General features: G+C 44.0%; 1 protein-coding gene across 1 annotated transcript in view; it reads right to left on the bottom strand.

Moving 5' to 3' along the window:
- Window positions 1-15,087, bottom strand: part of LOC134541543 (fibroblast growth factor 9-like) — a 373,094-nt gene that overhangs the window by 217,180 nt on the left and 140,827 nt on the right. The gene's annotated exons all lie outside the window — the stretch shown is intronic.

The raw sequence follows: 15,087 nt of genomic DNA, 5'->3' as shown, positions 1-15,087 counted from the left end.
TTCTAATTTTATATTTATTACTTTGATCATATGCTGAAATTTCGGACTTTACACCCACCTTATCAACTTCACTGCACCTATCCACTCTCGTGACATTCAAGTCCGCTTCCCCATTTATCCCCAGGCTACTTTCACCCTCTTTTAAAATGTTTGATTTTTCCTCCTCTTCGCATAAATCGGAAACCCAACACACATTATCCACCTCCACCGCCCAATTACTAATATCGAACAAGCTGGTGGGCCTCTCCACAAAGCTACACTCCCTCCTAATGTGGGGATGCAAGTTTTCTAAGACTAACCGTATCCACTCCATTTCCCTCATTTGGACATTAAGGGCCGAACCATGGTCCAAAATGTCATGTACATAACTCAAAGTTTTTTCCCCTTTTCTTTGAAAACGACGGGTTTTCTCTATTATAAGTTCCTCTCTAACTCTACAAGGACATAAATTTTCCCATAACGCCTCCTTGCAATCAACCCAGGACATATGACTCTTATAACGCGCAATGAGTATATCGTAAGCTAAGCCTGTGCAACGCGAAGCAACAGCTAAAATTAAATCGCTCTCATTGGAAAAATAATTTGCGTTAGCTAGCTTGTCTACGGCCATGCAAAACTCTAATATATCCTCTACATTTGCTGACTGCAGTTTCGGAACATTTTCTAATGATCGCAAAGCAAACTTATTTTTTAGAAAATTTGTACTAAGCGAGCCAGACCCACTCGCTTCTGCCTGTTCCGTTTGCCATGAAACTCTTTCTCCTTTCAAATGCGCCAAAAACTTCTGTCTTAAAACATCTATGCTTTCGCCCGCACTGTGCTCGACTGACGCAGCTCTTAAATTAGTCATTATCTCCTCTTTATGTAATTTATATATCCAAGCCAATGCCATACTGGTGATATAAAAAATCAATAAGTATCTTAAACACCGAAAACTACCGCGTCTGCGACTCTGACCAGCAGAGTGGCGCAGTTTTGAGGCCTTACTTAAGGCGCTCGAGTTTAAAGTCGGAGATCGCAGAAGGGAGTACCAACTAAATGCAGTGAGAAGTACGGTCCCTAGGCAAAAAAGAATGACCTGGATAATAATTGAAAACATCACTGCCTGTTTACTATTTAATATTTCCGCTTGGCATCGGCTTGGTACATTGAAATACAGAACCATTTACACAAATCTGCAGAAGATCTAGATCTCGCATTAAATAAAAGGACATCTAAAGTAATCACATATTATAAACACTATATTACGGGTAATTATACAAATATTTAGAAAGCATTAGTTTTTCCCTAACAGGTCTGTTGATTACAATCCTGGATGACGTAATTGTCTATAACTGTTGTTTAGGCACAATTCCCAATGTTTTGGTCAAACCGGACTCTCGTTTCGACGTAATTATGCGAGTCTCACATCCCGCACCACAGCAATGTGTTAAGTCTGGCTTGCAGTTTACGTAAATTCTCACGTAGCGTAAAAAGGAGAAGTAGAGTTTATTTCGCCACATTACGATTCAAGAAACTAGCAAGATAATGAATTTGAGTTTATGATCAGTCAAGTCTCTCTGCTCATTGTTTTTCCTTGAAAAACCAACCCGGTGTGTGGCTGTTAAAAGCGGTTGCGTCGAGGCTTACTTGTAGTTGCGCAGCATGGTGGACGATAACCCGGGCTGGGCACTGGTCGATGCGTAGGTGAATGGAACAGCCTTTCCATTTTAGCAGCGGCGCAACACGCCTGCACCCGCTAGCCGAAGTCGACTCCACCAGCCGCCAGCACCGTCTCCCCCGCTCGCCAGCCGCAGACCGTCGCAGGTTAACGCGTCACCATGACGTCATAAGGCTCAGCGCGCCGCGTGGTGTTGGCTCGCGGAAACACACACAAGCGCAGCGCCGCGAATGTCCGTAATGCTTTTGTTTTAATCAATCTTCAGGACGAAAATGAACCAAGTGCCAAACAATCTATCATAACATATTATATAATTAATTACCAAATTAAAAGGACGTTAAAACAAACAAATAATAAAAGTAAAGTTAATGGAGGCGTGGCAAACGCCTCAGTGTCACCACGCCATCTGCTAAAGGGCACCTCTGCCATAGAGTGAAAAAAAACATATTTATTGCCAGGATGTCCACTATCTTGTAAATCTGTATTTATTAGTCTAGGAAGTGGGAGAAAATTTTAAAATTCATCAAAAAATTACTTATTAAAATAATGATTAACAATATCGAATCCTGTCCCTGGTTCGTTCCCTGGACGATAGAAAAAAAGTAATTTTACGACAAATCACTTAAATCATAGTGAAAAATCCTATAAGTGACTTAAATTCCAAGTATACCAGCCTACAGTAAACTAATGATTTCATATTGACCAAAATCTTAAAAATTCGTAATATTGACATATAAATTCGGGGGAAAAAACTAAAAATCGTCTATTAATTTAAGATTGAATCTATGGATTCAGTATTTGGTTGGATTCTCGGCCAGTGATAAAGAGTAACTTAAGCGTAAATTAATTTTAAATTTTGTTTCGCATTACCTTTCGCGAGTTTATTAATAATTCTCTCTACGAAAAACGTTTCTATAAAGATATCTGTCCAGCCAAATAAATGGTTACGTTGTCGCTGTGCCTACCATGGAAGTCTAATTTTTCGATACTTGGAATACCTTCCAAACAGATCTTGTACAATGTTGGAAGTAGAAGCCAAGTGTCTTCGAACCACGGGGCCAGGTCATGTACAATTTCAGGCTATGGACCAGGAATCCCCGAACAACGAGGTAAAAAATATCCTCAGTACAGACTTATCGATGATCATACGTCGTCTAAAAGGAAGAACATTCTAAAAAGAAAGCACATTTGTCAAAAAAAGGAAGCACGATCAAAAAAAGGAAGCACAATAAACGAAAAGGTCACACATTTGTACAAAAATGCAAGTTCGTAGGATGGATCTCATCACAGGACTACGACCCTATCGCAGGAATACGATCTCATCACACGGATATGATATCATCAGAGTGCTCCGATCTGTCGCAGGATACATTACGTTTCGATCGGTGGGATACAGTAGAATACAATCGATGGGATACGACTGATAGGAAACTACAAGAACTCAGTTTTTCTTATAAATAAGATTACAAGATATAAAACATAACATTTTGAATAGTTAATAATTTAATTATTTTTAAATATTATTCCAATCAAAGTAAAAGAAGCGATAGTTGTTTGTAGCCAGTTTCCCTCAGTTCTATAAGTATGGAGGCCACTTCATCGATGCGCGAGTGGTTTCCTCCAAGAACAGATGTCACCAACTGTCTCAGAGTATCGACCAGTATGTTAGGATCTTCACATGACTTGTAATCAATCTCTTCTGCTGCTGCTTCCATCTTCTACGCATGATGTTTATTATTTTTACAATCACTGAAGTCTTACGTTGTAACACCAGCCTCAAAAACACCATCAACATCGTTCGAGTGACCATCATAAGCTTCATCAGAAATTTAGTTTAACGCGTCGATTCCATCGTTTCGGCCTCATTGCATCATCACAATATTTTGTCTTCAGAGCTTCAAATTCTTCTGTATTGTTTTCATTTTCTGAAAAGTCGCCGTTGCTGTCATGGTATCCAGTAATGTTAGTAGTATAGGTTGGTTCCTCCGAGGACAGGCTTCAGGCTGCGGTGGTGGAGCCGATGTTAGCCATCTTGGATTGAGACATTGAGACCTTGACCTAGACCCCGGTGGCCATCTTGGATACCACGAATTTTATTTTTTCGCCATATTTTTAAAACTTACCATAGTGTTGAATTATGACATCATTGCAAAATACGTTACGACCACAATCTTGATAATACATAATTTTTATGTTAGAAAGAAGGGAAACATTTTAAATTCGTAACAAAATCAATTAATAAATTTGAATAAAATATTCCACCATCTTGAAACAAGATACCACCGTTGCACATTTCATTATAGTCGTCATCTTGGATTCAAGGACCATTGCGTGTTTCGTTACAACCGCCATCTTGGATGTGCATGTCGTCGTTGTGCATTTAGTTGTGGCCACCATCTTAGATTATAGAACGTTTCAATTTATGTTATAGCCGCCATCAAGAAAATCTGTAATTATTATAAGTAATATTTGGAAAAAAAATTTAAATTTATAAAAAAATGTAATTAATCGAATTTTAATAAATATTATTTAGTTTTAAAATAGATAAATATATCTCCGAATATATTCAAGTATAAGAATAATACTTGGTTACGAATAATAAGACGAAAACTTCCACCCACAATAGTAAGATTTTGCGAAAGTTACCCCCTAAGTGGTGAAAAAGAGGTGGTATGGTTTTTAAGATATATTTATAACTCCAAATGTAATCAATCAAGCATAAAAATATATTGGGTACCAATGATTATCAAACAAAAACTACCCACCACAATTTTTCTGCTTTGAGAAATACAAATTCTAAGATATAAAAACTGGGTGAATAAGGTTTTAAGGTAAATAATTATATCACCTAATTTAATCAAGAATAATAAAATATATTGTGTACCAATAATGAACACACAAAAACTATGAAGAAAGTTTTACCACTTTGCGAAATACAACCCCTAAAGAGTGAAAAAGTGTAGGATATGGTTTTAAGATAAATAATTATATCTCAATTTAATTAAGCATAATAAAATATATTGGGTAACAATAATAAATGTACGATAAATATGAACCACAATTTTATCGTTTTGCGATAAAGGGGGTAGGCATGTTTTTAAAACGAAAAATTCAACTCTTTCGAATCAATAAGAACTAAATTAAGAAACTAAGGAAAAAAAACAACTTGCATCTAGAGTTAAGTATTGCTTTTTTATTGTCAAACTTCGTTCTTTAAGGGGGTGGAAACTAGGTAAGTTTTGTTTATTTTAAACAAAAATATTTAATTTCTAAAAGTAATTAAGTGAAGCGTAAATTTTGATAAATAATTCAAATAATATACTACAAATAATTATTTCACTACTTTGCAAGATTCCACCCCTAAGACGTGTCAAAGGTTTTAGTTTGGTTTACAGAAAAAAATGCATATTCCTGAATTTATTATATTTATGGATAGGAAATTAAGATAAAACAATAATCATATCTAGATACGAATGATATATATAGTTTATTTTTTATATTTCTACTTTTAACGATGTGGAAAATAAGTTTTGTTTTACAATAAAAAAAGTATATCTCCGTAGCAAAAAAGCTGGATGTAAGAAACTAAGCGAGAATAGATTTATTAGTATGAATAAATAACATATTTTTATCTTTACCATTTTTCTATATTCGACTGCAAAAGGGATGAAAAAGGCGGTCAATGGCTTTACTATAAAAGTGGAATCTCTGAAGCTAATCAAGCATAATGTACGCTATGCCGTATGATTAAAAAACATACATTATCTACCAACTGTTTTTTACTTGTGGTATACTGGTTCCTTATTGTTAATGGTTTCAATAACCGACCGTCATGACCTAACGGTGCCCAATTTGGATGACGACCTCGGACCTTGGCCTGAAATCCAGTGGCCATTTTGGATCCGTCATTACCTTTTCCGGCCATTTGGTTTTCTAGAATTCGTAATTTTGAAGATAGAATATCGGGAAAATTTTTACAATTTATAACATAATATAAAGAAATAAGAATTTTTTATAAAAAACAAATCCGTCATTTGAAATTATTTCAAGGCCACCGTTTACAAAATACGTTTTTTTTTTGCTAGAAAATCGGGAAAAAATTAAATTTTATACAAAATAATTAAATTTTTATAATAAAATTTATAAAAAGGTACTGGATTGGAACCCAGTGAGGTTATTCGTTTAAAAATGGCGAAGGATCCTTCATCCAAAGAAGCCACTGACAGACTGAACTCCCACACCTAATTCCAAGGAATATATTACATCAGCCAAAATGACGTCATGGCGGTTATCTTGTTATCTGCCATCTTGGAAGCGACATATTTTTTTTACCTGCTAGAGAGTCCTGTCACCATATTTGATTAATTTTTACCCATTGTAGTGCCGTAATTATTTATTACCTTCACATCCGCCATCTTGTCTGCCACCTTGGTCGTCATCTAGAAAATTAGCGATTTTTTTTAGCTAGAAATTATTAGAAAAATTCAGAAAACATCGAAAAATTTATTATTTAAAATAAAACGATGGATCAGATCGATTAATGTCCTCGCTTGGATCCCTGAACACTATAAAATTTTATTCTTGATAAAAAAAATCTTAATAAATTATGATCAAAACCGTAATAATGGTTTTAATTCCTACACTGCCAGCCTCCAGTAAGATGGTAATGACAATTATCGAAATATATGGCATTCGTAATTATTAATTTAGGAATTAGAAATAAATTCCAAAAATCATCAAGAAATCGCTTATTAAAATAATAATTGGTTCGATTGATTCCTTTATGCCGTTTTACACCAGGAAGAACAATTCAAATTAAAAAAATTATTTATACATTGAACCTTCCAAGGTCCAGAATACAAAAACTAAAAAAAAAAAATTAATATATTAAACAGCAGGACAAAGAAGAAAGGAGATAGAACACAAACCAAGACCTAATCACACATGTGGTAAAGACCATGTGTTCAAACCCATCTCAAACAAAGAACCAACACTGTATTTTATGTTTACCTTGCGTAGAAAATATGTTTCAATACATGTAGAGCTGAGAGTATTCACGTACGACCAGACAAAGAACCTAAATGCAAGCACGTCACCCACACAGATTTCACAAACACCCTCACGGCTAGAGATCTGCAAGCCGGCAGAAGGACTGGACTCGCGTGGCTAGAGATCTGCAAGCCGGCAGAAGGACTGGACTCGCGCGGCTAGAGATCTGCAAGTTGGTAGAAGGACTGGACTCGCGCGGCTAGAGATCTGCAAGCCGGCAGAAGGACTGGACTCGCGCGGCTAGAGATCTGCAAGTTGGTAGAAGGACTGGACTCGCGCGGCTAGAGATCTGCAAGTTGGTAGAAGGACTGGACTCGCGCGGCTAGAGATCTGCAAGCCGGCAGAAGGACTGGACTCGCGCGGCTAGAGATCTGCAAGTTGGTAGAAGGACTGGACTCGCGCGGCTAGAGATCTGCAAGCCGGCAGAAGGACTGAACTCGCGCGGCTAGAGATCTGCAAGCCGGCAGAAGGACTGGACTCGCGCGGCTAGAGATCTGCAAGTTGGCAGAAGGACTGGACTCGCGCGGCTAGAGATCTGCAAGCCGGCAGAAGGACTGGACTCGCGCGGCTAGAGATCTGCAAGTTGGTAGAAGGACTGGACTCGCGCGGCTAGAGATCTGCAAGTTGGTAGAAGGACTGGACTCGCGCGGCTAGAGATCTGCAAGCCGGCAGAAGGACTGGACTCGCGCGGCTAGAGATCTGCAAGTTGGTAGAAGGACTGGACTCGCGCGGCTAGAGATCTGCAAGCCGGCAGAAGGACTGAACTCGCGCGGCTAGAGATCTGCAAGCCGGCAGAAGGACTGGACTCGCGCGGCTAGAGATCTGCAAGTTGGTAGAAGGACTGGACTCGCGCGGCTAGAGATCTGCAAGCCGGCAGAAGGACTGGACTCGCGCGGCTAGAGATCTGCAAGCCGGCAGAAGGACTGGACTCGCGCGGCTAGAGATCTGCAAGTTGGTAGAAGGACTGGACTCGCGCGGCTAGAGATCTGCAAGCCGGCAGAAGGACTGAACTCGCGCGGCTAGAGATCTGCAAGCCGGCAGAAGGACTGAACTCGCGCGGCTAGAGATCTGCAAGCCGGCAGAAGGACTGGACTCGCGCGGCTAGAGATCTGCAAGCCGGCAGAAGGACTGGACTCGCGCGGCTAGAGATCTGCAAGTTGGTAGAAGGACTGGACTCGCGCGGCTAGAGATCTGCAAGCCGGCAGAAGGACTGGACTCGCGCGGCTAGAGTTCTGCAAGTTGGTAGAAGGACTGGACTCGCGCGGCTAGAGATCTGCAAGTTGGTAGAAGGACTGGACTCGCGCGGCTAGAGATCTGCAAGCCGGCAGAAGGACTGGACTCGCGCGGCTAGAGATCTGCAAGTTGGTAGAAGGACTGGACTCGCGCGGCTAGAGATCTGCAAGCCGGCAGAAGGACTGAACTCGCGCGGCTAGAGATCTGCAAGCCGGCAGAAGGACTGGACTCGCGCGGCTAGAGATCTGCAAGTTGGTAGAAGGACTGGACTCGCGCGGCTAGAGATCTGCAAGCCGGCAGAAGGACTGGACTCGCGCGGCTAGAGATCTGCAAGCCGGCAGAAGGACTGGACTCGCGCGGCTAGAGATCTGCAAGTTGGTAGAAGGACTGGACTCGCGCGGCTAGAGATCTGCAAGCCGGCAGAAGGACTGAACTCGCGCGGCTAGAGATCTGCAAGCCGGCAGAAGGACTGAACTCGCGCGGCTAGAGATCTGCAAGTTGGTAGAAGGACTGGACTCGCGCGGCTAGAGATCTGCAAGCCGGCAGAAGGACTGGACTCGCGCGGCTAGAGATCTGCAAGTTGGTAGAAGGACTGGACTCGCGCGGCTAGAGATCTGCAAGCCGGCAGAAGGACTGGACTCGCGCGGCTAGAGATCTGCAAGTTGGTAGAAGGACTGGACTCGCGCGGCTAGAGATCTGCAAGCCGGCAGAAGGACTGGACTCGCGCGGCTAGAGATCTGCAAGTTGGTAGAAGGACTGGACTCGCGCGGCTAGAGATCTGCAAGCCGGCAGAAGGACTGGACTCGCGCGGCTAGAGATCTGCAAGTTGGTAGAAGGACTGGACTCGCGCGGCTACAGATCTGCAAGCCGGCAGAAGGACTGGACTCGCGCGGCTAGAGATCTGCAAGTTGGTAGAAGGACTGGACTCGCGCGGCTAGAGATCTGCAAATTGGTAGAAGGACTGGACTCGCGCGGCTAGAGATCTGCAAGTTGGTAGAAGGACTGGACTCGCGCGGCTAGAGATCTGCAAATTGGTAGAAGGACTGGACTCGCGCGGCTAGAGATCTGCAAGCCGGCAGAAGGACTGGACTCGCGCGGCTAGAGATCTGCAAGTTGGTAGAAGGACTAGACTCGCGCGGCTAGAGATCTGCAAGCCGGCAGAAGGACTGGACTCGCGCGGCTAGAGATCTTTAAGTTGGTAGAAGGACTGGACTCGCGCGGCTAGAGATCTGCAAGCCGGCAGAAGGACTGGACTCGCGCGGCTAGAGATCTGCAAGTTGGTAGAAGGACTGGACTCGCGCGGCTAGAGATCTGCAAGCCGGCAGAAGGACTGGACTCGCGCGGCTAGAGATCTGCAAGCCGGCAGAAGGACTGGACTCGCGCGGCTAGAGATCTGCAAGCCGGCAGAAGGACTGGACTCGCGCGGCTAGAGATCTGCAAGCCGGCAGAAGGACTGGACTCGCGCGGCTAGAGATCTGCAAGTTGGTAGAAGGACTGGACTCGCGCGGCTAGAGATCTGCAAGCCGGCAGAAGGACTGGACTCGCGCGGCTAGAGATCTTCAAGCCGGCAGAAGGACTGGACTCGCGCGGCTAGAGATCTGCAAGTTGGTAGAAGGACTGGACTCGCGCGGCTAGAGATCTGCAAGCCGGCAGAAGGACTGGACTCGCGCGGCTAGAGATCTGCAAGCCGGCAGAAGGACTGGACTCGCGCGGCTAGAGATCTGCAAGACGGCAGAAGGACTGGACTCGCGCGGCTAGAGATCTGCAAGCCTGCAGAAGGACTGGACTCGCGCGGCTAGAGATCTGCAAGCCGGCAGAAGGACTGGACCCTCGCGGTTAGAGATCTGCAAGTTGGTAGAAGGACTGGACTCGCGCGGCTAGAGATCTGCAAGCCGGCAGAAGGACTGGACCCTCGCGGTTAGAGATCTGCAAGTTGGTAGAAGGACTGGACTCGCGCGGCTAGAGATCTGCAAGCCGGCAGAAGGACTGGACTCGCGCGACTAGAGATCTGCAAGTTGGTAGAAGGACTGGACTCGCGCGGCTAGAGATCTGCAAGTTGGTAGAAGGACTGGACTCGCGCGGCTAGAGATCTGCAAGCCGGCAGAAGGACTGGACTCGCGCGGCTAGAGATCTGCAAGCCGGCAGAAGGACTGGACTCGCGCGGCTAGAGATCTGCAAGCCGGCAGAAGGACTGGACTCGCGCGGCTAGAGATCTGCAAGTTGGTAGAAGGACTGGACTCGCGCGGCTAGAGATCTGCAAGTTGGTAGAAGGACTGGACTCGCGCGGCTAGAGATCTGCAAGTTGGTAGAAGGACTGGACTCGCGCGGCTAGAGATCTGCAAGTTGGTAGAAGGACTGGACTCGCGCGGCTAGAGATCTGCAAGTTGGTAGAAGGACTGGACTCGCGCGGCTAGATATCTGCAAGCCGGCAGAAGGACTGGACTCGCGCGGCTAGATATCTGCAAGCCTGCAGAAGGACTGGACTCGCGTGGCTAGAGATCTGCAAGCCTGCAGAAGGACTGGACTCGCGCGGCTAGAGATCTGCAAGCCGGCAGAAGGACTGGACTCGCGCGGCTAGAGATCTGCAAGCCGGCAGAAGGACTGGACTCGCGCGGCTAGAGATCTGCAAGCCGGTAGAAGGACTGGACTCGCGCGGCTAGAGATCTGCAAGTTGGGAGAAGGACTGGACTCGCGCGGCTAGAGATCTTCAAGTTGGTAGAAGGACTGGACTCGCGCGGCTAGAGATCTGCAAGCCGGCAGAAGGACTGGACTCGCGCGGCTAGAGATCTGCAAGCCGGCAGAAGGACTGGACTCGCGCGGCTAGAGATCTGCAAGCCGGCAGAAGGACTGGACTCGCGCGGCTAGAGATCTGCAAGTTGGTAGAAGGACTGGACTCGCGCGGCTAGAGATCTGCAAGCCGGCAGAAGGACTGGACTCGCGCGGCTAGAGATCTGCAAGCCGGCAGAAGGACTGGACTCGCGCGGCTACAGATCTGCAAGCCGGCAGAAGGACTGGACTCGCGCGGCTAGAGATCTGCAAGTTGGTAGAAGGACTGGACTCGCGCGGCTAGAGATCTGCAAATTGGTAGAAGGACTGGACTCGCGCGGCTAAAGATCTGCAAGCCGGCAGAAGGACTGGACTCGCGCGGCTAAAGATCTGCAAGCCGGCAGAAGGACTGGACTCGCGCGGCTAGAGATCTGCAAGCCGGCAGAAGGACTGGACTCGCGCGGCTAGAGATCTGCAAGTTGGCAGAAGGACTAGACTCGCGCGGCTAGAGATCTGCAAGCCGGCAGAAGGACTGGACTCGCGCGGCTAGAGATCTGCAAGCCGGCAGAAGGACTGGACTCGCGCGGCTAGAGATCTGCAAGCCGGCAGAAGGACTGGACTCGCGCGGCTAGAGATCTGCAAGTTGGCAGAAGGACTGGACTCGCGCGGCTAGAGATCTGCAAGCCGGCAGAAGGACTGGACTCGCGCGGCTAGAGATCTGCAAGTTGGTAGAAGGACTGGACTCGCGCGGCTAGAGATCTGCAAGCCGGCAGAAGGACTAGACTCGCGCGGCTAGAGATCTGCAAGTTGGTAGAAGGACTGGACTCGCGCGGCTAGAGATCTGCAAGCCGGTAGAAGGACTGGACTCGCGCGGCTAGAGATCTGCAAGTTGGTAGAAGGACTGGACTCGCGCGGCTAGATATCTGCAAGCCGGCAGAAGGACTGGACTCGCGCGGCTAGATATCTGCAAGCCTGCAGAAGGACTGGACTCGCGCGGCTAGATATCTGCAAGCCTGCAGAAGGACTGGACTCGCGCGGCTAGAGATCTGCAAGCCGGCAGAAGGACTGGACTCGCGCGGCTAGAGATCTGCAAGCCGGCAGAAGGACTGGACTCGCGCGGCTAGAGATCTGCAAGCCGGCAGAAGGACTGGACTCGCGCGGCTAGAGATCTGCAAGTTGGGAGAAGGACTGGACTCGCGCGGCTAGAGATCTTCAAGTTGGTAGAAGGACTGGACTCGCGCGGCTAGAGATCTGCAAGCCGGCAGAAGGACTGGACTCGCGCGGCTAGAGATCTGCAAGCCGGCAGAAGGACTGGACTCGCGCGGCTAGAGATCTGCAAGCCTGCAGAAGGACTGGACTCGCGCGGCTAGAGATCTGCAAGCCGGCAGAAGGACTGGACTCGCGCGGCTAGAGATCTGCAAGTTGGTAGAAGGACTGGACTCGCGCGGCTAGAGATCTGCAAGCCGGCAGAAGGACTGGACCCGCGCGGAGAGTGATCTGCAAGTCTGCAGAGGCGCCAGCAGACCAGCTGGCTGCTCGCTCGATGCACGCAGGCGGTTGCCTCCTGGCCGTCTCGCTACAGTAGCAACGTCTTTGAAGTCATAACCCATTATTTGCTCGAATCACTTCAAAATAAGAACTGATCAAGAAGGAAAATAGCCTACAAATGAGATATTTGCGCCCCAAAAATGTTGCAGTGCATGTCATATAATACAGAGTAAAAACCTATGCTATATTATATCACAGTAGGAACCTAGCCTACCTCTCAGTGAAATTGATTAATTTTTGTATCAAACTTTTGAGGTAAGAAGTAGTATAGGAAAGGGGCACCGGCCCCAGGATTCTGGCTTTGGATTGTGGGTCGGGTCAATGGCCGATTGCTCTGACGACACGGCGGCCATTATTTGTGTCACATTTCCTCAAAATTTTTCAAAAATGATTCAAATTTTACCAAAGTTCCTAAAACAATTCACGATTTCAAGGGAAAAATTCCTGTTTTAAAGGAAAAATTCTCGTTTTGAGGGAAATTTACTGTTTCAGTCCTCAAAAATGTCAATAGCTTGTAAATTTCCCAACATGGCTTAAATTCCCCACGGACAAGTTGCTCTTAACTGCTGAGTTCATGAACTTGACAATTTGGATGCCATTACCGCCACATTGAATTGTGGTATAACCGTTGCAACAATCGTTAGGTCCACCATATTGAAAATTTCTTAATTAACTAACTAGAAAATCGGAATTTTTTTAAATACATAAAAAGATTAAAATGATAAAATTTTAATAAAATATTATTTAAAAACACCGACCTGCCACCACTAATGCCAAAATGTGTGTGTGTGTGTGTGTGTACAGTCAGATAGTGAGTCATCATGACCGCCATCTTGTTTTCGTCTGCTAGATGCCTATATCATATTTGCGTCTGCTAGAGTGCACAGCAGTCGTGATAATTTAATTTTTCCCGCTAGAGTGCAGTCATAATTTTTATTCCTGTGGCACTTGCCAATCTGATATTTGGAAGCCTTCTTAAAAATTCATAATAATTAATTTTTAAATTCGGAACAATTTTCTAAAATTCATTCAAAAAATCACTCATTAATGTACTAATTTATTCGATCGATATCCGTCCTTGATACGATTCTTGGTCAAAGCAAAAAATAATAATAATTTAATAGGTATCACATCAATTTAACGTAAAAGTGTCAGGTACAAAAAGATAACTTTTTTTACAAATAAAAATAGATAATTTCTATTCTACTACACGAACACTTGCTAAAGTAAATAATATTATTAACATATAATTCTGAATTGACTTGAACTGACTAATACTTACCTCCAATAGGTTTACTGAAGACAGAGAGCAGTCAGATCCTTCACTTACACAGTCTTTTTCTTTCCGACAGAGATTCTTGATACTATGCTTGACAGACTACTTCACATCGTCGGAATTGTAAATGGGAGTATTCGAAGTCTTGAATGCACACTTATTCACTTTGTCCTCGAATAGATATGGTTTGCCATATATAGACAGTTGAACCAATAGTTATATTTTAGAGGTTCGTATTCATCTACTTCATCAGTAAGCTGCTGATTGATAATTTTCTGCCTTATATAGTCAAGTAAAGTATTTAGATAATATTAGACTTTCAATGTTCCAAGAAAAGTAGATTTCGCCAAGTAGAATCCGTTATCATTTACCTGTAATGCACCGAGCACAGTCTGAGGCTTATATCATTGAATATATATAATGTATAGAAGTCGCGAGCCCAGGTTAAATTTTCTGTCCGGTTTCTCAGAAGAATTGTTGTAGTTCCAAGCGCCGCCGCTGCGATCGCTATCATCGCTGTGTATCGGCCGTATACGCCCCTGGCGGTATTTGGCAGAACTAGGTTAACCAGCCCAGTCGTGGCATCCTTCACCCCCCACCACCCTCTACTAAAATACCAGACCAATGATTCAAATTACCCGGCAGGTCTTATCAGCATCGTTAGGCGACCTTGAAGAGGAGCTTCCCTTACCGTCGCTTTGAGAATGATGAAATCCCAAAAGAAGCTAGCCACGGAAATCACTGAATGATGGGATTCTGTACCCGAGTGAAGTGAAAATTAGCTATTAAAACTTTGTATTGAGCCAATAGCCAGTGTTCCGTTCAAAATATGGTTTTATTTTAAAAGTAAATTCTTATTTAAACTATATTTCGCGTTTGTACAAATTTACTTTTAGATATTGGCAAGGAAAATCAACATACCTTAAACAACCTTCTCTTATTCAATGTTATCTATTAAGTAGTAAAAGGGGTAGATATTATTTTTAAAAATAAATAAAATGGAACCCACTAAATCAGTATTGGCAATATATATATATATATATATATATATATTCAATATTAAAATACGCATATTAAAATTTTTTATATTTAACTTTTGTCGGTAATAAAAATTCAGGATGATTTTGGTTTAATTGGTTTACGTATATTGCTATATTTTCTAAATCACATAGAAAAGTGAAAAGAGTACATCAGTGAAAATTCAAAAATTTAGTTTAAGTAATACTAGCCATACCAAAAAATCAATATGCGAGATAAGAAATTTGGTAACTGCTCTACATTTAAAATAAAAATGCATTGGTTTCATGAATATTGAAATGGATGCGTAATAAGGCATATAATGTTATTATCCTAAGCATGACTATAACTAACAAAAATTACAGTAATTTAAAACGATGGCAGTCTTAACATACAATAAGTGCGCGAGTCTTAGTTTATTTTTTAATTGTCTTCTTCGTCAGATGGAAAAGAGTTAAGATTTCATCAAGGAAAAATATATTCTCAAAGTCACTAAACCGGGAGATAGAAAATAAGGTAGGTTATTAATTTTAAATAA

Source organism: Bacillus rossius (assembly GCF_032445375.1).
Source record: "Bacillus rossius redtenbacheri isolate Brsri chromosome 4 unlocalized genomic scaffold, Brsri_v3 Brsri_v3_scf4_1, whole genome shotgun sequence".
Lineage (NCBI taxonomy): Eukaryota > Metazoa > Arthropoda > Insecta > Phasmatodea > Bacillidae > Bacillus > Bacillus rossius.
The sequence above is the reverse complement of the archived record's forward strand: the minus strand, read 5'-3'. Positions and strand labels throughout refer to the sequence as shown.